The 21,348-nt window shown below is 45.9% G+C and overlaps 1 long non-coding RNA gene across 1 annotated transcript in view; it reads right to left on the bottom strand.

Annotated features, from left to right (window-relative positions):
• LOC131480844 (uncharacterized) overlaps nucleotides 1-21,348 on the bottom strand; it is a 51,422-nt gene that overhangs the window by 15,432 nt on the left and 14,642 nt on the right. The window contains exons 2-3 of the long non-coding RNA XR_009245863.1: nucleotides 12,085-12,217; nucleotides 9,468-9,620 (exon numbers count right to left, since the gene is read on the bottom strand). This is a non-coding gene — a long non-coding RNA (uncharacterized LOC131480844). The remainder of the gene's footprint in view (nucleotides 1-9,467; nucleotides 9,621-12,084; nucleotides 12,218-21,348) is intronic.

Here is a 21,348-nt window from a genome sequence, read left to right as displayed (position 1 = left end):
GCATTGCCAAAATTCAATACCCTTTCCTGACTAAAACCACTAAACAGAAGGAAGGTATTCAGCATGAGAAGCAACCTCCCTTTCTCACTAGAAACAGTTTGGTGAAATATTACCAGTAGGTTGAAAATATTGATGTCCTTTGTGATATTATTTAAAAGAATAAAGCCAGTTGGAATTTTTATGCTCAGCTGCGGTAGCAGAATCAAAAAACACAAAAAAATTTCCCAGTACGCCGAAGCAGCATCCACTCTGCTCCCACACACCCTCATTTATAGAGGATTTTTTTTTCTTTTTTTGTACTTTCCAAAATTTCTCCCATCAGTATGCGTTATTTTCACAAGTAGGAAAGTGAACTGTGGTGTTTTTCTATCTCTTTTACCTGTTCAATACTAGAGCCCTAGTGACATATTAAAATGCTAAGGCCAAATACCAGAGTATTCTAGAGAATGAAAATATAGAGTAAGACAGCTATGTCCCTATGTATGGTTTACATAATTTAAGTGAAAACAAAAACATCTTTCACTTCATCTAAGTAATAACAATTTAAAAAGTACAGGCAAAACACAAGATCAACAGACGTATAGGTGAACATGTACACTCATATACATAGAGGAACTGTATAATGGAGACTGGTTTGGGGGAAGTGAAGATACTGCAGTATGCATCTCTACTCCTGCGTAAAAGGAGGACTCCCAACGGCGCTGGTTAAATTGATCCTGACAATAGGATACTAGACTTTCTACCACTGTCTATACTTACAATGCCATGACAGACTTAACAGCACAATGTTGGATCTGTGACTACTGCACAAGGATTACACTACTGTAATAATAATCGGGGAGCGGATTAAATCCCTGTGTCTATGGAACCATATCATGAAAAATAATCATTAAAAAATCAGAAAAAAAGGCTAACTCAGAAACTAGAATTAAAAAGTTGAAACTACTATAAACTTTTTTTTTGAAAAAAGATTTACTTATTTTTATTGGAAAGTCAGATTTCGAGAGAGGAGGAGAAACAGAGAGAAAGCTCTTCCATCTGCTGGTTCACTTCCCAAGTGACCGCAACAGCTGGAAGTCAGGAGCCAGGACTTCCTCTAGGTCTCCTACATGGGTGCAGGGTCCCAAGGATTTGGGCCGTTTTCGACTGCTTTCCTGAGCCATAAGCAGGAAGCCAGAAAGGAAGTGAAGCAGCTGGGATACAAGCCGGCACCCATATGGGATCCCAACACATACAAGGCAAGGACTTTAGCCACTAGGCTACTGTACCAGGTCCTACAATAAACTTTTTCTAACCTAATAACCTACTGACCCACTGATCTAAAGGCAAATTTGTTAAAACTGGTATCGCAACATTTCAGGGACTGACAATATGTAGTACCATTAATTAAAAGCGGTGCTTAGGTGTGAGCATTTAGCAAGACAATTAAGACACTCCTTGGGACAGCCTCATCCCATCGCACTGCCTGGGTCTGAGTCCCAGTTCTGCTTCCTCCAGTGTGAATCCTGGGAGCAGGTGGCAAAGGCTCAGGCACCTGTGGGGCCAGACTGAGCTGCTTGGTTCCTGTTTGACTTGGCCCAGGCCCAGCTGTTGTAGGCTTCTGGGAATGAATCAACAACTACAGCTCTCTCCCCACCACATCTCTTTCAAAAAGCAAAGCTGGAATTTACCTTGACTGCTATAATATAAAATCTAAAGCAATATTAAGGCTATGTTTATCAGGATACATGAAAAATTCTAACTTGCTTCTGTATATTACTAAGTTTGTAGTATAATTGAAAGGTAATTATTTCTAAAAGAAAAAAATGTTAACCCACGCAGGCTCAAATTTTTTTTTCATGCATGACAAAAAAGTTTCCAATTTAACTGATAGCAAATGGGAACATTAGTCTATAATTGTGACATACTCAGATTTTTAAAAATTCATAATTCTACAGCAGTTTCTAAGACCAACTTAAATTACAAAGTCACCAACTTAGGAGTAAAAACCACATTCCAAATCATAGCTTATGAACCAGAGCTCTCAGAACTGGGGATAATTCTTAACCAAAACATCAAATTACACTAGGACTCTAAGCTGCCAACAATTAAGACAGGAAATGGTCAGCGTGGACTACACACACCTTACTAGGTAGGACACAAAGATTAGTTACTCCTCACTAAGATATTGAAGATTTCTCTGCACACCCCTCCTAAAACTGTTCTGCACCTCAATTGTTGACATATGCCTTGTTAGAGTTATAAGCCAGTTTAGACTATCCTAAAATCTGCCAAGTTCAGTAAAAATTATGCTTCAACACTATAAACTGCTAAATACTAAAATGAAAATAGACACAAGACAGCTGAATAGTACCCTATAGCCATTTTAGGGTGTATAGAAGCCGGTTCTGTGTATAAACTAAAATTGAAATGTCAATGAAGTAGTCACAGGATGTGGTTAAGAACTTGCACTTTTTTTTAACATATTGGTTACTCAATACCATGTCAATTAACTCCATAATGATGTAAATTGTTGTTGATGTTATGTTGGGGCTTTTAATTGATCAGGATGATATTCTGCCAGCTGTGCCTTCAGACCAGAGATGGTTTCCCCAAAACCCCGCTGAATTTACCTGGACAATAAGATTCTGGACCCTATGCTTGGTACATGCTTGCAATGAAAGAATCTTGACTGAATCTGAATTGTAACACTGCAACAAGGTGGAGGTATCCACCATGGGGGGTACGGGGAGGGTTAGGGGAATCCCAGAGCCTATGACACTGTGTCACATAATGCAATGTATAAAGATCTCATACACGAGCAGGTATCTGACATGGTGCCTAAGATTTCATGTGGGACACAGCACGAGTATTGGGGCCTGGTTCAAGTTCTCCTTTTGCTTTCCAGCTGCTGAGATCTTTTCACTGTGTCTGCTGGACCCCCGGGTGCAAAGCATCAACACGCCCTCCTTCTCCGTCTTGCTGCCGTACATCTCTCCTGAGCTGTGCTCCAGTTCGGGCCTTTCATATAACGCAGGTGCACTGCCATGCTCCGGTCCCCAGCCCCTCCCAGCCATAGCAGCCTCCCACCTTCACAGGACCCTCACTCCATGAGGGTGCCACATTCTAATACACTGATGCAAAAAACACTGATGCCAGCATTAAAACGATGCGAACAGCAATACAGCTCTGCTTTGTTTATAACTGTGTGGCTTCTTCATCTCTTGTAGCCCTCGCCTTCTCAGGCGTCAAACTCCATCAGGCGAGGCTTCCTACTGGCTCAAGCCCTCCACTAGAGCCACTTCCTGGAGAAGCAGCGAAAGGCCTCTCACCACTCCCACAGCCTAAGCAGTGGCAATGGCACTGGGCTGCCTCTCACTGGACTGCCCCTCACTGGGCTGTCACTCACTGGCCCGCCCCTCACTAGACTGCCCCTCACTGGCCCGCCCCTCACTAGACTGCCCCCCATTGGCCTGCCTCTCACAGGACTGCTCCTCATTGGGCTGCCCATCAATGGGCTGCCCATCAATGGGCTGCCAATCACTGGACTGCCCCTCACTGGGCTGCCTCTCACTGGACTGCCCCTACTGAGCTGCCTCTCACTGGACTGCCCCTCACTGGACTGTCCCTCACTGGACTGCCCCTTATTGGGCTGCCCCTCAAAACCTCATGACATTTTCCTTCACTTCCTATGAGTTCCAGTGCCTTTAAATCATGTATTCTTTACAATGCTTATTGACTTTTTGAAAGCAGAGCCCTTCCATGACTGGGTCACTCCCCAGATGGTCACAATGGCCAGGGCTAGGCCAGGCCAAAGCCTGCAGTTTCATCCGAGTTTCCCATGTGGGCGGCAGGGGCTCAAAACACTTGGGTCATCTTCTGCTTTTCCCAGGATATTAGCAGGAGCTGAACTGAAATCGAGTACTTGGGACACAAACCCCTGCCCGTATGAGATGTTGGCACCAAAGGCAGCAGCTTCACAGGCTGTCAACACCAGCCTCTAGTCATGTGGTTTTTTAAAGTCCCTGTTTTCTTATGACTAATTACAACACAGTAGCCCTATACTGGTCCAACGCCAAAAGCCCTCCATACAGAACTCTTCTGGTCAGTTTTTACTGCATCCCAGGTGGCTCTTTCCTACCTCAGAAACTTCCCCAGGCCACCGGCTAGGGGACAGTCCTGAACATCACTCCCAGCTCCTTACTTGGCTGCCTTGTAAATATCCTTTTTCTCCACAAAAGGGTATGCCCTCAGGGTTTGGCTTTCTGATGTGCAAGACAGACTCATCTTAGTTCAACAATACGAAACAATTAGGAGTTCTTGTAGGGTAAGCATTTGGTGTAGGAGTTAGCAGTATAGACGCTGCTTGGGACACCAGCATTCCACACCTGAGTTCCCGAGATCAAGGAATTCTATTATGCGGATCACTGCAAGGGCTCCAATGCCAGCCCCCACACCTAAATGAGAGCACTGCGTCAGGTCCACCTCCCTGCTAAAGCACACGGGGAGGGGGCTCCAGGATCTCAGTCCCCGCCACCCACACGGGGGGCCTGGGTTGAGTTCTTGGCTCCCAGCTGCCGTTTGGCTGAGCCAGAGCTACTGCAAGCATCTGCGAAGTAAATCAATGGAGAGGAATCTCTTTTACTATCCCTACATCCTGCCTTTCAAATATATGGAAATAAAGAACATACATTTTTTTAAAAGCTTCTTGTATTTGTTAACACAAACACTCATAATACAAATAATGAACTTTCGGGGGCGGGGGCGGGAAATCAAGGCTTCTAAAGACACCAGCTCTGTCCCATAATCTCCTTTCTAGTTTTAGTCTGCTTCCTCAGCCTCACCGCTTACTCTGCACTACTGAGCAGGCAGTACCTACTGTACCCACTGAACCTACACTCTGCTCTCCAGACACACCTCGCTTGGTACCATTCACAGACTCCTATCAACACACAGCCCACTGCCAACACAAACATCTTAAGAAACTCGGACTGGCCTGTATGGTAAGCCACACTGTCCAAATCAGAGTTCTGCTACCATAAGCATCACGCTGTTACTGAAAAACTAAAGAGAGGTACTGTGTATTTGTTTCCTAAGACTGCTGTAAAAAATAACCATAAACCTTAATAGATTTCAAAAATAAAACAGCTCCCTGGGCCAGAGTCCAACAGAAGGCAGGGCTACGGTCTCTCACAGGACTCTGTTTCGTTGCCTCCAACATCTTCCAGAGCCCATGCACGTTCTCTTTAGCTACCAATGCTTCTGTCTTTCTCTTCCCCTACACAGACACCTGTGAGGACAAGACACGCCCAGATAATCCAGGAACATCTCGCCACATTAGAGTTGACTAACGAGCAGCCTTATGCTCTCCTGGCCATGCAACCAGCCATCACAGTCACACCACGGACATCCTTGGAGCAGCATCACTCTACCACTACCACGGACCACAGACTTGTTCTGATCAAGAGCAAGTCAAGTATTTTGGGGGGAAGGTAATATCAAAGAATGATTTGATTTTGCAAACAGATAAAAAGACTATGCTATCATGTGGGTTAAGCCCTTAACTTCTTAATTTCTGAACTGTCTTCTCCTTTGCTGCTTCTTCAAGGGAACTGATTGAAAACAATGTTAAGAAAACAAACAGAAAAGGGGTGGGGGAGGTTATACTTTGTCCTTTAGGTAACTACTATTCTAACTTTCAAGGGCTGGGGGAAGGGCAGGCCCAGATCCTAAATGATCAGTGGGCTCCAGCGGCACAGACAGATCTCGGTAGCAGTCACCTCCGAAGCAGGGGTGCCCGGTGGCCCGGTCAGTCCCCTAATAAAAGGTATACCTAGTCCACAGAGTGCAACACACACTTCACAAGCACAGGATGTTTCGTGATGATGGAGCATGAGGAGCCTTAGGTCTTTATGTGGTCAATCTACAATTTGCATCATCTCACGACTGACATCTGTATCGTCCCTTCCCTTAAAAATGGTCAGACCCTCTCCTTTCTTTGATGTCAAGTAATTTTGCACTGTTTCTTTCATTTTTTGAAACTCCATTTTTTTATTTTTTAAAATGTTCTTTTTTCTAAAGATTAATTTCTTTATCTTGAGGGTGGAGGGCAGGCAGATCAGATTTACAGAGAGGAGAGATAAAGATCTTCCATCTATAGGTTTGCTCTCCAAATGGCTGCAATGGTCGGAGCCGAGCCAAACTGAAGCCAGGAGTGTCCTCCAGGTCTCCCACATGGGTGCAGGGTCCCAAGGCTGTGGTCCATCCTCTGCTGCTTTCCCAGGCCACAAGCAGGGAGCTGGATGGGAAGTGGAGCAACTGGGATACGAATCAGTACCCTTATGGGATTCTGGAACTTAGCCATTGAGCCATTTGCCAGACCCCAAATGTTCTTTCTAAAAATCTACTCCAAGGTAGCTCAACAGAGGGGATGAGGGAGAGAGAGACAGAGAGAGAGAGAGAGAGAGAGACAGGAAGATGTGAGAAGATCTTCCATCCACTGCCTCACTCCCCAAATGCTCAGAGGAGGAGCCAGAACTCCATCCTTCTCCCATGAAATCTACTGGAGTCCCCCACATCAGCAGCCATCATCTGGATAGGTAGTTGGACAAGGAGTTGGACAAGCAATACACTCCTCAGAGTGTATTAGCAGGGGGACTGAATAGGACAGAGCTGGGAGTTGGACAATATGGGATGGAGGTGTCCTAAGCAGAGGTGTAACCCATTTCACCACAATGCCCACCCCAAATTCTTAAAATTAGGTTATGAGGAGACCAGCACTTTGGTCTGTTACCCTAGGCCTCTGCCTGTAGCACTGGCATCCCATATGGATACCAGTTCCCGCTGTGGCTCCTCCACTTCAGTTCAGCTCCATGCTAATGTAAAGTCCTTGGGCCCTTGCACCCATGTGGGAGACCCGGAAAAGACTCCTGGCTCTTGGCTTTGGATTGGCTCAGCTCCGGTTGCTGTGCCAACTGTGGGAGTGAACTAGCAGATGGAAGATATGTTTCTCCTTCTCTGTAACTACCTTTCAAATAAGATACATCTTTAACAAATTGGGTTATGAAACTTTATGTTCTATTAATTCCTCTGAAGAACTTATTGACTTGTTTGTTTACATTAAAACCACGAGTTCTATCTTGCTTTCTGTGTCAGGCCAGTTTTCCAAGTACCACTGTGCTGTGTAGGTTTCTGCCCTACATCACTCGGGGACAGGCCTGGCACCTGCTCAATGCTTTCTACAGCACAGCAATGCAGCCGTTCTCTTCTCTGCTCTGTTGTGTCAGCTCATGGATGAAGCAGGACCTGCATGGGTCCCTACACACAATTAAGAAATCTTTCACATGAGCAGTTTCTTTAGGGACACCCCCCCCCAACCGGACCATTGCACTCAAAACTCCAACCACAAAAACCACGAGCTCTGTGGCCTGACTGTTGAGTGCATGTGTCAGAACTGGGTCTCCTTGGCGGCTGAAGCCCGTGCAACAGACGGCATGCACAGATGCACATGGGAGACATGACAGATCACTGAGGCCTGCAGAGGATGTCTAGCACCATTGAGGAGAAAATAAATTGGTCAGCTCCTCTGGCCATGCTTTGACAGCAAGTAATTGGGTGAATGGAGACTCAAAGGTAGACTATGTCAGCCAGTAGACCTTGGAAGGATTTCCTCATTTCTGGAGCAATGAAATCAACAACACTCAGAACTACTGAAACCCCCCAAATAGTATCCTGGGAACACACTCCACATCAAGAACCCTAGGGTGATCTCAAGTGGCTGTCCCCCTATCCAGGTACTGACGTGGTTAGGCTGCTGGAGCAGCCATTTTCCTTTTCCTCCCTACTTCCTCCAAATACAGGAAGAAAAAAAATAAAAATTGGAGGCAATTGTCTCATCCACTCCCCTCATACCTCGACCCTCGCACCCTAATCAGTGGTCCATATGGGCATACATCCTTCTCAACTATGTAAACATCATCAAAAATACAAATTCATTATCAAAAAAAGTTTTAAAATGCTGCAGTGAATTCTTGGATCCTTATATCTTTGTATATTTCAAGCTACATAATCAAACACTTTTAAAAACCTATTTTTGTGGAATATTTCAAACATACACTAAGAACTGCTGTATTAGCTCCACACATATAAACCATATATTAGAAATTAGCCCCGTATACATAAACCATCTATTTCAACAATCATCAGCCCCACGCGCCTGGATTATCTGAAGCAAACCCCAAACACTGTTATCTCTTCTGGAGAATGCACCAAGGAATCAGAACAAAGGCACCCTGGCATCGCAGCAGGGAGAGGACGCGCTGCCACCAGATCGCACTAAAGCCTCTCCTCACCCCGCCACCAGCGGCCATCTGCAATCACCTACCTGAGTGCCAGCTCACTTTCAGATTCCTGCTACAGTTCCTGGTGGCCCAACTGGCTTGGTCCCTGTCACCCATGAATTTTACCACACACTGTATATAAACTCAAGTACAACAGTTAAAACAGCAAATTTAAGGAAGAGAACATAGCAGAATAGTTTCTTAGCTTTGGGGTAGGCACAAAACAGAGAGTATTCAGCATTAAAGCATAACTTGATAGGGCAGCATTTATTAAACATAAGGAATTGTCCCAATCAAGACACACCATTGAAAGAGTGAACAAAGCAAGTCAAGGATGAGGAACGATGATCTCCACTATCTGACTCACCAACAAGTCAGACTGTCTACTTCTGGGATAAACAAGACAGTCCAACAGAAAACTCCTGGTCCAGAGTGAATTAACAGAGTTTCTCAAGAGGATAATCAAGTGGTCAAAAAGCATAGAAAAACATGCTAAACCTTTTAAGTCATTAGAAAAAACTACGGTGAATTTTCACTGCATACAAACCAGAAAAGCTAAAGTTGAACATTAATAACTTCAAGTGTGGGTGAACAAGTGAAGCAAAGAGAATTCTTGCACACTGCTGACAGAAGCGTAAGTTGACTCCAGCACTCTGAAAACCTAAGTGAACCTACTAACACTGCACACCCCTGACAGTCAGGTTCCTGGTTAGGTCAGTGTCTGGCTGAGGCTCCTGATCCAACCCTCTGCTAAGGCAGGCCCTGGAGGCACAGATGAGGCTCACAGGATGCCACATCCAGGACGAGCTCCTCCCTCTCACCTTCAGCCCCGCCCACACCATTGCAGACCTATGCCAAGGCGAGTAGCAGATGACCCACTGTCTCCACTTCTGTTGAATAAGGGAGTAATTTTATAAAGAAACAGATATGGTCCTGAATGTTCACGGCAGTATTATTTGTAAGAGCCCAAACATTCCTCCACCAGGATGGATGAACTATGGTGTACTTACACAACGAAGTATTTCATAGAACTGGAATAAAAGATGGACGTAACGCTGTGTGCACCAACATGACAGACTCACCCAGGACTGAAAAAGCCACACACAGAATCCAGAAACACACAGTGAACTAACTGAAAACAGCAGTTACCTTTGGGAGTGTGCAGTTAACTCTAGGTAACGAAGGAGTTTCCTGGGCTGATGAAAACGTGCACTCCTTGTCCTGAGTAGACAGCTGTTGGCTTCATAAAAATTCATCAAAATGATGTTCAGGGTTTATGCACTCGATAATATGTATGCTACACTTTAAAAAAAAGTTAAAAAGTTATTAACACTACATAGATGTCTTTCTTAATCAACTTTTTTGCTATTTTACTTGTAAATAACATTGAAATGTCTACTAAAGTGAGGCTCCTATACCAAGTCTGCTGTTGATTTGGGTAATAAAAGTCTTATTTAGTATTTTTCTCAATATAGTTATTTAAGGACTGTCTAGCTATGTGGACTCTTCTCACACTATAAGGGTGACGGGAAGTCTAAACGCCAGCGTTGTACGATTTTACAAAATGAAACTCGAAGGCAGCAGATATTCTGGTCTTCATATAAATGAAAATGATCAAATGTTCTCTTTTCAATTCCAGATAACAAGTTCCTTCAGTCTTTATCTGACAGAAAGACTTAAAACAAGTGGGGCTGGTATTGTGGCACCTAAGCAGGCACCAGTAATGCCAGCATCTCTTATGGGCACCAGTTCAAGTCCCAGCTGCTCCACTTCAACACAGCTCCGTGCTGACACACTGGGAAAGCAGGGAACGAGCATCCAGACACTCCAGCCCCAGCCCCCTTGCAGGGGAGTTCCAGCCCCTGGCTTCTGCTTGACCCAGTTCTGGCTGCTGCAGCAACTTGGCGGATGAACTAATGGATCAAAGATGGACAGCTTGCAGTCTTTCAAATAATTTTTTTTTAAAGAAAGAAAAACAGTTGAATCTCCTGGGGGTTAGCAGCTCAGTTTCAACTGGAGGTGAACACACTAAGCCAATCTAGGGGATGCGTCACCAGTAGAAAATAAATTTTTAAATATAAAGTGTCGGCAACAATATGCCTGACACAAAATCAATGCTCAAAAACTGTTTGCGATTATTACAGCGTTCTGAGGAACACTACAATTGACCCTTCTGAATGAACACAGGGTGCTCAAGTACACATACTTATGATTTCTCTTGTTTTAAGACCCAGAGAGAGCTCCCATCTGCTGGTTTACTCCCCAAACACCCAGAACACCAGACGCTGGTTCAGGCTACAGCCTGGAGCCAGTGACTCAAGCCAGGTCTCGCAGAGGTGGCAGATTGACCCAACCACTGCTGCCATCCCCACTGCCTCCCACGGTTCCATCAGCAGAAACCTTCAGTCAGGGGACAAGGGGAGGGTCTGAATCCAGACAGCTCCAGGACAGAAGTTCGAGCCACATATACGGGAGCCGGGCATCTTCACCAGCGTCTGAACTGCTAGGCCAAATGCACACCCTACACACTAGCAGTGAAGTCTTTCATACAGCTAAGGGAATACTGGGTTTTTTTGTTTGCTTTGTCTTTTTAGCTAAACTAGCAGGAGTACTACATTCATGTACAGGACAGATAAAGGTAACAGTTTGGAGGTGAGTGTGTGGCCAGTGGTTACACCACCAATGGAATTCCCTTCCATAACACCTCAGTCCATTTCCCTACTCCAGGTCCTGGTTGCAACCTGCTGCCAGGGCAAACTCTGGGAAACAGGCACAGTGGCTCAGGAAATGGGTTCCTGACACTCATGTGAGTGAGTTCCTGCCCCCTAGCTTTGGGCCAGGTCCAAGGTCAGTCACTGTGTAGATCTGGGGAATAAACCCACAGGTAGGAGCGCTTTCTCTTCTAGTTTTTCTCCCTCTCTCTGTTACAAAATTTGGAAAAAAAGAAGCTGTACGATATATATATATATATATACACACACACACACACAGAGCTTTTTAAGCATTAAACGTATCAAAACCTGGAAAAATGTCATTGATTTTTTTATAAATCTCCATATTCATAGAGTACCTGGAAAATAAACAGGAGAATGCAGTTGTCTCGACCTTATCTAATTGAAGAGTGTACTCCAGGTTAGTCTACTAAGCACACGCATTACTTTCCAGGATTCAGGACAGAGAAGCACTGAGGGCGGCACCAGCTCTGGCTTCCCCCAGCTCCTCCCTGAAGCCCTAGCACTCGGCGGACAAAGCGCAGGGTCAGCTAAACTACTGTCACAGCAAGTGCATCTTGCTTTCCAGACTTCCCGGCATCCCCTGAGACGGCCTCACCACCAGCACAGCAATCGTACGTGATAAAAGCACAGCTCTTCATAAAGCCCACATATGCACACCAACATGGCAAATGCAAAGAACTTTCACAAGTTCATGTGACTCTTGACAGCCAACAGAGAAGAGGTCATTCTCATCCCACTATTTGGTCGTCTGTGAATCAGCATCCCTCATCTTAGAAAAGATGAGAAGTTTACAACTCTCACTATGAGCAGTAACATTTTGGGAATCACTAAAAAGTAAAATGCAGGTGTATTTCAATTACTATGCAAATGAATATTTCACCTCCTATATGATTGAATATCTGAATATATTATAAATAAAATCTTCCCAGGAAAGGAACACATGCCCCAAATATGCTCATGATTCCTTTTTCCTGAAAGTGTAAATCCCATCCTGCCGCAATCAACAAGATAAAATACAGAAAAAGGCATACCTCTGCGCTCCAAGTGAGGACTGTGGAGATCTAGTGAAACTCGCCCAGTTCCAAAGCTTCACCTAAGGGGACTGTAGAACTGTCCAAAGGCATCTTACAGTGGGACAGGACCAGCTCCTGCATCTCAGCAGCTCTGTAAATAAGTAAGTCAGTAAGTCAGTAAGTAAGTAGGGATGGTGGCTAAGGGCAGCTGTGGAGACAATGCTAACTGATTCTGTACCAGCCCCCAGTGTCGCTCTGCTTTCGCTCACCTGTGCAGCACTTGCTGGAGGCTCCTGTGCGCTGGGGACCAGAAACACAGCACCAAACACACTGCAGCCCAGACTACTGGGCAACTCCAATGCCTAAGCACAGAAATGGGAACCCAGAGGGAAACCACACACACACACAGGGCTGCTGGGGATAGGCTGGGAAAGGTTCCCTAAGGAGGGGGCATTCCACAAAGCACATACATGATCGAGCAAATTAAGCAGGGAGCGGAGAGAAGGCGTAGTCCAAAGGGAAGAACGGCTAGACTAAAATACCTCAAATACAGAGTGTGCCTGGGATTTCACCCTTGGTGTCGTGAAATGCAAAAGATCTGGACAGATTAATGGTGCCAAACACCTACCTACACCCGGCAGAACAGCCCTGCCACCACCAGCACTACACCCTACAAAACAGCCCTGCCACCATCAGAACTATACCTTACAGAACAGCCCTGCCACCACCAGCACTAAACCCTACAGAACAGCCCTGCCACCATCAGAACTATACCTTACAGAACAGCCCTGCCACCACCAGCACTACATCCTACAGAACAGCCCTGCCACCATCAGAACTATACCTTACAGAACAGCCCTGCCACCACCAGGACCACACCCTGCAGAACAGCCCTGCCACCACCAGCACTACACCCTGCAGAACAGCCCTGCCACCACCAGCACTACACCCTACAGAACAGCCCTGCCACCACCAGCACTACATCCTACAGAACAGCCCTGCCACCATCAGCACACCCTACAGAACAGCCATGTCACCACAGATCTAGATTCTTAACCTTGATAGCTTTCCTTCTCCATAAAGAATTGAATTGAACGTTTGGAGAATCAAGATGGCGGAATAGGGTAAGGACACGTTTAAACGGATGGAAAAACATTGAATCAGGATGAAGCAGAGAGGACATATTTCAGGAAATAGGAGAGGACAGAACAACAGCAGAGGGGTACCTGGAGACTGACAGACACAGGAAAGCAACAGACACAACGGTGTGGTGTTGTGGTGACTGATACTCCAGCAGCATTCAGCTAACGGGCAATCTGAACTCCACCAGCAGCCGGAACTCCACCAGCAACAAGGTGGGAAGGGACTTTCACTGGGAACTTAGGAGTTGAGCCCAGACAAAGAACTGTCCATCCTGCTGGTCACTTTGATTTGACCAGGAGCAGAGACAGAGCAGCAGATCCCAGATGGGCAGTGCGGGAACAGAGGGGATTTCACAGCCCAGTCAGCCCCCTAGAGTTGAACTGGGCGCCATTTTGCCTAAGGAGGCAAAAGCAAGGGAAATGACTGAGCATGCGCTGAGCTGGAAGTGAATTCATTTCTCTCTCAGTGAACTGAAGCAACGTAGCATTCTACAGGTTCCACCCAAGACAGGTCTGGGTAGCCCTCAGACCTGACAGCCAGCAGATCAAGAACTCTACGTCAGACGCCATCTCGTACAGTGTGGCAAAGAATTTAAGACTGCAGGGGACAACAGTGAACTGCGCATGTGCTGAGCTCGCAAGAACTCACTGAGTTCAGTGTATTGCACTGGTCCTGCAGGAAAATAATACCAACTGTGGCATCGTACGGGTCAAAATAGGTCCGTGTGGCACCCAGACCTAATGTCCAACAGGTTCCAGCAAGATCAGCACCACCAACAACCTAGCTATATAGGACACCTGGTGTCTCTCTAATCCTGGAACCTGCTCCAACCGGAAGTGGGAGGAAGGTTGCAGAGACAACAGTGCAGCCTCAGCACAGTAGCACAGGAGGTGGAGAGTGGTCAGCCAGGAGTTGGGGCTACAGAGTTCTTGGTGGAAATCTAATATAAGAACCCAGACCTGGAACTCGCTGGAGGGAGTGGCACAAGTGACTGCAAGCAAAGGGCTGTGTACCAACTGCAATAAGTAAAATCGAACTGTAGACCTGTGGGTGACAGAGCTTAGAAACCTACCCCAAGGAGAAGACTCTCCAACCAGAAATACAATGACCAAGAGCAAAAGAAAAGACAAAGGCACAATGAATATTACTGAAAACTCCCCTGCAAAAGTGCAAAACCCTACGCCAACCTCAGAGTTAACTGAGGAAGACATCGAGAAAATGGGGGACACAGAATTCAGAAAACTCATTTTAAAGATTTTGATCAACAATGAGAAGCACATACAAGAGTTCAAAGAATTTAAGGAAGCAATAAAGCAAATCAAGCTGGTATATCAGAAATTAAGGATACAGTAGAGCAAATTAAAAGTACAGTGGAGCGTCTCCAAAGTAGAATGAAGCAAGCAGAAGAAAGAATTTCAAAATTAGAAGATATATTTTCTCACAAGGGGGAAACAAACAAAAAGCTGGAAGCAGAGCTGGATCAGGCCAAAAAAAAAGTATTCAATAATTGAAAGACACTATTAAGAAGCCAAATACAAGAGTTATGGGAGTCCCAGAAGGTGCAGAGAAAGAAACTGGTTTTACACATATATTTAATGAATAATAAAGGAAAATTTCCCTAATCTAGAGAAAGAATTGGGAAACAAGACTCAGGAGGGGCACAGAATTCCCAAAAAGTTTGATCAAAAGCGATCTTCACCAAGACACATGATCATCAAGCTCTCTTCAATCGAACATAAGAAAAAGATCCTTAAATGTGCACATGAAAAAAAATCAATTGACATATAAAGGAAAGCCAATTAAGCTCACAGGAGATCTCTCACAGGAAACTCTACAGGCAAGAAGAGAATGGAGTGACATATTCCAGATTCTAAAAGAAAAAAATTGTTGGACGAGGATAACATATCCAGCAAAGCTTTCTTCTGTCTTTGAAAATGAAATAAAATTCTTCCACAGTAAAGAAATGTTAAAAGAATTTACCTCTTCTAAGCCTGCCCTACAAATGATACTTCAAGATGTTCTCTTGACAGAGAAGAAGAATAGCACCAAACAAAACCAAAGGCAAACAGGAAGAACATCTCAGTAAAATGACAACAGAAGACTAAACCAATGAACAACCCATTCCTAAAATGACAGGACCAAAATACCGCCCATACATATTAACCCTGAATGTAAATGGCTTAAGCTCAATCAAACGTCATAGATTAGTAGACTGGATTAAAAAACAAAACTCATCTATTGTCTAGAAGAGACGCACTTCACCAACAAAAATCAGTGGAAATTATATCCCATGGGATTTGATGTTTTTGGTTAGTTTCATCTCTTCAAAACACTTTCTTCTGATTAAATCATCCAATGGCTCATAGATCATAGAGTAGCATCATTTTGTTCAAGAAGGTTCTTGATTTTCATTTCTTCAGCTACACGTTAGTCATTTAGTAGCATGTTATTTAACTTCCTGGTGTTGTTAATTTCTTTTTCCTTCCTGATGTTGATTTTGTTTTGTGGCTATTCATTTAAGGGGATGTATAGTAGCTGTGTAATGGAGACTGTCATATCTAGTAACATGTTATTTAACTTCATGGCATTGTGAATCTCTATTTTTCTTTCTATTGTTGATTTTGTATTATGACATTTTGAGGGGATGTACAGTAGCTCTGAAACGGAGACTAACATCCAGATAAGAGGATGCAATGTAGTATGCGTTTCTACTTCCAGACAAAGATGGACTTACAATGAAACTGTTTACTATATCTTGACAATAGGATCCTGGACTCTCTGCCATTGTCCATGCCCACTATGATGGACATATGACTGTGTATGAAGAACTATACTTTAGTAATGATATAGAGGAACGAGGCGGAGGGGGAGGGATTGGGGCTGGGATAAGGGAAATACCAGGAGCCTATGGAACTGTATCATAAAATGATAATAATAATAATAAAATGTAAAAGAAAAGGCAGCAGCAATAGTTAAAATGCAAAAAAAAAAAAAAAGAATTGAACGTTACTTGGGCATGACAAATTAAGCTCCTGCCCACAACCTCCCATAATGGTGCTGGCTCTCGTCCCAGCTGCTTAGCTTCTGCTCCAGCTTCTTGCTTATTGCCTAACAGAAGCAGAGGAATATGGCCCATGTGCTTGAACTCCTGCTATCCATGTGCGAGGCCCACAAGATGCTCCAGCCCCAGCCACTGCACCCATCTGAGGAGTGAATCATCACATGGAAGATTCTCATTCTCACTCTTTCCCTTCCTCCCCCTCTATCTCCCCCCCCCCTTTCAAATAAATAAATCTTTCAAAAAAATTTAATGCTTTTTAAAAGTTGTTCTTTAATATTGTTTTTAATGGAAAGGTAGAGAGTTACAGAGAAAAGGAGAGACAAAGATCTTTCATCTGTTGGTTCACTCTCCAAATGGCCGCAACAGCTACAGCTGAGCCGACCTGAAGCCACGGAAGGAGCCTTCTCTGGGTCTCTCAAGTCGAGGGAGGGTCCTAGGCTTTGAGCCGTCCTCCACTGCCTTCCCAAGCCATAATCTGAGAGCTGGATGGGAAATGAAACAGCTGACACGTGAACCAGTGCCTATATGGGATGACAGCACTTGCAGGCAGAGGAGTAGCCAGTTGAGTCATGCACCAGCCTCCAAAATGAACATTTCTTATAAAATATATCTACTAGCAAAATAGTCTCGGTAACTGTCTCAGAAATCTGCTTCTTTTTCACTACTGGAGAACGTTTTCAGAGGGTACAGAATGTAAACTGCCATTTTCCTCTGAATACGGAGAACTGAGACACTTCACCCTACTTTTGCTTAAACAGTGTCTGCGGCGCTGGATGTAAGCCTTATCTTTGCTCCCCTATGGGTATTGTGTACTTCCTTTAGCAGCTAATTTTTATTTTCTGCAACTGAAATGTTAAGTTCAGATGTCATGGGGTGGGGGTAGTGATTCATCCTGCTAGGTGTCTTTTTTTTTAATTATTTATTATTTTTAATTCATTAATTACATTGTATTATGTGACACAGTTTCATAGGCACTTGGATTCTCCCCAACCCTCCCCAAACCCTCCCACCATGGTGGATTCCTCCACCTTGTTGCATAACCACAGTTCAAGTTCAGTTGAGATTCCCCCATTGCAAGCGTATACCAAACATAGAGTCCAGCATCTTATTGTCCAGTCAAGTTCAACGGCTTCTTAGGTGTCTTTGACCTTCCAGAATCTGAGCTGGCACTTGACATGAATTTTGGGGAAATTTTCGGTCACTTGAGCCTCAGTATTTCCTCTCCTGTCCTGTATTCTCACTAGGTATGTGTTATAACTTCTGCAGTGCCACAGGGTTTTCTTCTTGTTGTTTAAGATGTATTTATTGGAAAGGCTGAGTCACAGAGAGGGTAAGGAGAGACAGAATCTTTCATCCACTGGGTCACTCCCCAGATGACTGTAACAGCCAGGGCTTCTCCAGATGGAAAGTGAGGAGCCTGGAGCTTCACCTGGCTCTCACACACGGGCCTTCTCCCACGGCATCCCCGAGCGCATTAGCACAGAGCGGTCGGGAGTGGGCAGCAAGCATGGGAACTGACACCGGCGTGGGACGCTGGCTTAACTGCGGAGTGTAACGCCACCACGCCAGCCCCGTCCCTCCCAGGTAACCTGACGATTCCAGTGATCACCCTGCTTCTCAGTTCTGAAGGCTTTCATTAAAGAATCCTCCAGACACTTTCTTCAGCCCTAACTATCAAAGCATTCTTGATTTTTTTTTTTAAGATTTAGTTATTTTTACTGGAAAGTCAGATATACAGAGAGGAGGAGACAGAGAGGAAGATCTTCCATCTGATGATTCACTCCCCAAGCGACCACAACGGCCAGTGCTATGCCGATGTGAAGCCAGGAGCCAGGAGCTTCTTCCAGGTCTCCCATGTGGGTGCAGGGTCCCAAAGCTTTGGGCTGTTCCTGACTGCTTCCCCAGGCCACAAGCAGGGAGCTGGATGGAAAGCAGGGCTGCTGGGATTAGAACCGGCGCCTATATGGGATCCTGGGCGTGCAAGGTGAGGGCCTTAACCATTACGCTATCGCTCCGGGCCCGCATTCTTAATTTGTTAACACCTTTTTAAAACTTGGTTCCACTTCACTTGAAAAGTAGGAAAAGAACCATCTGCTAGTTCCCCCATATTCCCCAACAGCTGGGGCTGGATCGGGCTGGTGCCAGGAACCAGACATTCCTCCCACATCTCAGCCCCAACGCTGGAGGCATGGACCCAAGCACCTGAGCCAACATCCATTGCCCCCAGGGGTGCCTCAAGAGGAGGCTGGGTCCAGAACACAGGCAGGACTGGAGCCCTAGGCACTCCACAGTGCAGTGCAGGCAGCCCAGGAGCACAACACCCACTCCAATCACTTTTTTTCCAGCAATGGATCGATGAAAGATAGAGCTGTGGCTCTGGCCCTTACTCGCTGACGGAGCCTACACATTTCAAGATCAAGAAACACATCAGATTCCCACCTTCAGTGAGTTTTACTCATGGAAATACAATGGAATATTATTAAGAAATAACAACCACACAAGACAATACCTAATGCGATAGAAAAAACTCAAAATCTGAGGGAGTGGCTTGTTAATTAATACACAGTAGGAGAAAAGAGACAGAATGGAGAGTTGCTGCACTGAAAGCAGTTCCTGTGGAGACTCTGCCCTCACTGCAGGCTCAGCGGAGCGGCAGTGAGCACCAGCAGAGAGCACAGCGATGCAGGTCCCTAAGACAACAGACGAGCACTACCCAGAGGACATACAGGACCACAACTCAGAGGCCAAAGATGAAACTTCAACCCAGCACCCTGCATGCCGTGGTCCAGATGGCTTCAAAGGAATCAATCTCTAGAATCTTAATTTCCATAGCTACTGACCCTTTACTAAAATCAATAACAGGACAAAGGCACTACGCTAGCTCTTCCTTCCAAACCCTACTTCATAAACTCCCCACTTCGCAGCGGCAGCCATTCCTGCCACACACTGCACCCCGCCCTGGGGTCTGGCACGATGGCTCAGTGGCTAAATCCTCACCTTGCACCCAACAGGATCCCATATGGGCACCAATTTATGTTCTGGTTGCTCCACTTCCCATCCAGGTCCCTGCTTGTAGCCTTGGGAAAGCAGTGGAGGATGACTCACAGTCTTGGGACCCACACCTGCAAGATAAAGCTGGGGGAAGCTCCTGGCTTTGGATCAGCTCAGCTCCAGCCATTGTGGTCACTTAAGAAATGAACCAGCAGAGAGATCTTGTTGACTCTCCTCCCGAGCCTGCAGAGGAACGAGCACTGCAAGATGCGGTAAGGAAACACAGCCGTCTGCACTGTGGCCCTGTCCCTGCCCATCCCATCCATCTCCGCTAAAGGCAACACCTAACATTACAACGCAAATATTTTAGCCCCCAACGTATATTAAGACTTTCAACAAGTTAGCACAGAAATCCATTAAAGAGCTAACCTGAGAGAGAACACAAAACAACAGTAGTTACTGGTAACAGCATCTGCTTGGTTTATTACACAATGTGGTATAGCAAACTAATCTTCCACCTTGCAATGCCGCCATTCTATACGGCTGCCAGTTTGAGTCCCAGCTGCTCCACTTGTGATCCAGCTCCCTGCCTGTGGCCTGGGAGAGCAGTGGAGGACAGCCCAAGTCCTTGGGCCCCTGCACCCACAAGGGGCATCTGGAAGAAGCTCCTGGCTACTGCAATCATTTGGGGAGTGAACCAGCACATGGAAGGCCCCCTTCTCTGTCTCTCTTTTGCTTTGTAAAAAAAAAATAATAATAATCTTCAAAAAAAAAAAAAAAGAGAAAGAAATGGGTGAAGGACATGAGCGCAGACAGTTTTCAAAAGAGCAGATTCAAATGCTAACAGACATGGGGAAAATGCTCAGGTTCTCTCACTATTAGGGAAATGCCAATAAAAACCACACTGAGGTTCCACCTCAATCCAGTAACAAGAGCCTAAACATATCGACTAATAGCAATTGCTAGTGTGGATGTGGGGGGCAAGAGGTATCCCGATCCACCATTGCTGGGAATACAGACTAGTGCAGCTACTATGGAAATGAGAGCCAAGGAAGTCAGATGAGCCCACAGTGCTTGGTCTCAGAGTAATGAGGCAGAGAGAAGGCCAGAGGCAAAGGTGCTACGTCACTGCCCCACAGCTCCCCCAACTTCAAGTAGTGCATCGAGGAGTCAGCCATCCTATAGCTCAGGCGGAGGGAGGAAGTTTAGTGGACACCTCAGATGTGGAATCTGGTTCCAGGCCTGCTGCAGCGCAAAGTGGAGCTGGAGCAGGCCCAGCATCTCTGCCTGCAGGGTAGCACCTGCCTTTGGACCCTCCTTGCCCGGCGAAGAAAGCAGCTATCCCACCCTCACCCCACCTCTACTAGACACTGGAGCAGCTAGCTGCTACAGAGCAAGGCTGTAAAACAGACAGAGGGCTTTCCATGGAAGTTCAGTATGAGGCATTCTGTAGCTGGGACCCAGCCCTATAAACTCCAGGGCCTCTCCACCCAGGCCAGTGCTCACAGAAGCTGCTGCCAGCAAGAAAGAATCCGGCTGACCTGCACCACCAGCAGCATGTGCAGGCCTAGTGCACTCTGACTGGCAGCACACCATGACTGTGTGACAGCTTCGCTCAGCTGCAGCACCCAAGGAACTGCCTCTATCTCATCTCTCCCAACCTCAGCCAGCAACAAGTGGGGAGCAGGACAGGAGAGTGAGCTCAGGGCCTCGCTGGGCCAGTGCAGCTGAGTTCTAGCTCTAGAAAGACATCAGAGAGCCCCCTCCCCAGAGCCTAGAACTGCCCCAGCATTGGGTGGAGACTGTACCATGATAGGACACACAACCATCTGGGCTGACACCACCCCCAGCCTCTTGCCCGCTGGGTGTGAGTCTGCACAAAAGCACAGGGTCCTGCTCCTCCATGACTCTGGGGCAGCCCAGGCAGCCAAAGGACCACCTCAGCCAGGCTTCCCCAACCACAGCCACGACACAGGCACAGAGGAGTCACTGGGGGGCAGGGTACCAGAGTGAGCTCCGAACCATGCTCTGTGTCTGACAAAACCACCTGCGCACAGATATCAACAACCCTTAATCTCCAGGCCAGT

Source organism: Ochotona princeps, chromosome 7 (genome assembly GCF_030435755.1).
Source record: "Ochotona princeps isolate mOchPri1 chromosome 7, mOchPri1.hap1, whole genome shotgun sequence".
Classification (NCBI taxonomy): domain Eukaryota; kingdom Metazoa; phylum Chordata; class Mammalia; order Lagomorpha; family Ochotonidae; genus Ochotona; species Ochotona princeps.
Note: the sequence above shows the minus strand (reverse complement) of the source record. Positions and strands in the feature narration are given on the sequence as shown.